This window comes from Bison bison, unplaced genomic scaffold (genome assembly GCF_000754665.1).
Source record: "Bison bison bison isolate TAMUID 2011002044 unplaced genomic scaffold, Bison_UMD1.0 scf7180017864376, whole genome shotgun sequence".
NCBI classification, from domain to species: domain Eukaryota; kingdom Metazoa; phylum Chordata; class Mammalia; order Artiodactyla; family Bovidae; genus Bison; species Bison bison.
Genome location: NW_011494948.1, coordinates 9,105,741 through 9,107,923, shown reverse-complemented (window position 1 = coordinate 9,107,923; position 2,183 = coordinate 9,105,741).

Here is a 2,183-nt window from a genome sequence, read left to right as displayed (position 1 = left end):
CAATCTTGATTCCAGCTTGTGCTTCTTCCAGCCCAGCATTTCTCATGATGTACTCTGCATAGAAGTTAAATAAGCAGGGTGACAATATACAACCTTGGCATACTCCTTTTCCCATTTGGAACCAGTCTGTTGTTCCATGTCCAGTTCTAACTGGTGCTTCCTGACCTGCATATAGGTTTCTCAAGAGGCAGATCAGGTAGTCTGGTATTCCCATCTCTTTCAGAATTTTCCACAGTTAATTGTGATCCACACAGTCAAAGGCTTTGGCATAGTCAATAAAGCAAAAATAGATGTTTTTCTGGAACTCTCCTGCTTTTTCTATGATCCAGCGGATGTTGGCAATTTGATCTCGGTCCTTCTGACTTTTCTAAAACCAGCTTAAACATCTGGAAGTTCATGGTTCACCTATTGCTGAAGCCTGGCCCGGAGAATTTTGAGCATTACTTTACTAGCGTGTGAGATGAGTGCAATGGTGTGGTAGTTTGAGCATTCTTTGGCATTGCCTTTCTCTGGGATCGGAATAAAAACTGACTTTTCCCAATCCTGTGGCCACTGCTGAATTTTCCAAATTTGCTGGCATATTGAGTGCAGCACTTTCGCAGCATCATCTTTCAGGATTTGAAATAGCTGAACTGGAATTCCATCACCTCCACTACCTTTGTTCGTAGTGATGCTTTCTAAGGCCCACTTGACTTCACATTCCAGGATGTCTGGCTCTAGGTGAGTGATCACAGCATCGTGATTATCTTGGTCCTGAAGATCTTTTTTGTACTGTTCTTCTGTGTATTCTTGCCACCTGTTCTTAATATCTTCTGTTTCTGTTAGGTCCATACCCTTTCTGTCCTTTATCGAGCCCATCTTTGCATGAAATATTCCCTTGGTATCTCTAATTTTTTGAAGAGATCTCTAGTCTTTTCCAGGTCTGTTAAAACATCGATTGTTGGGCTTCTCCCCCAAAGTTTCTATGTCAGTAGGTCTGGGTACAGCTGGAGAACATGAATTTCTCGTAAGTTCCTAGGTGATTCTGATGCTGCTGGTGTGGGAGCCACACTTTAATAACCACCAATGTAAGACGTTAAGACTGCAAGGTCTTATATTTGTAACTAATTCAGAAACCAGGACATAACACATTTGAAAATACCTAGCAATACAAGGTAACATAAGGGTCCAAATAAACTACAGTGTGTGATACTGAGAGAGAGGAACTCTGGGCTGGCAGGATTTGAGCTGAGTCTCAGGTCTGGATAGAATTAAGATCATGAGAGGAAGATGGAGGGCCTTTTAAGAAGGGTAGATTCAGAAGCAAGATAGGTAGAGATAAGACTAGAGGGATAGGTAGGGACCAGTTTGTGAAGAGCGTTCAATGCCATTCTGTAGAGTTCAGATTTTAGAGTTCGGCGAGTAGAATCCAGCCCCCGCCCCGCCCCGCCCCCTCCACACACACAATCCACACATTATTCCTCCCTGTGGCAGACAGGCACGAGGATCCAGCATACTGCAAACTTTTTAACCTTCCCAAAGACCTGTTCAGCAGAGGTGAGGGGGAGAGTAAAGGTTTTAATTTGTCTTTGGTGTTGGGCGAAGATACGAATTGAGATTGAGAGGTGGATTATTTGCTGTGTTGAGTCAATGTGTTTTTCATAGGTTGCAGGAATGGGAAAGCCAGTAATTTTTGGATGACAAACACAAAGTTAAGCTTGTTTCATTACGAACTTTGGTTGCCGACAGGAAAAGGACAAACCTTGGTTGTCTGGGGCAACTTTGGCTTTCGTTACCAGAGGGTCTGCAGTGGGCAACACTGGAGTTCAGTGCTTTTCAGTCTTCAAGGTGCACGTGTAGGCACCCCTCGTAACCCTTCTTAAAACGCAGATACTGATTCAGCACGCCTGAAATGGCGCGTTTCTAACAGGTTTCCAGAGGACACTGATGCTGGGGACTGTAATTTGAGGCAAGGTACCAGGGACCATCCAGTGTGAGTTACGGGTAGAGAGGCCCGCGGGACAGCCCTTTCGAAGGAAAGAGGATAAAGGCGATCCTTAAAGAAAGGCCCCTCTCCAGTCACTCAGGAGAGTGGGACAATGGTGTGGAAGGAGGAGGGCCTGGGCAAAGCTGGGAAGGTGGCAGTCAGGGAAGGCGGCGGCGCCGAGGTGCGGCAAGTGCTAGCGTTCGGGTAGCGGCGGTCC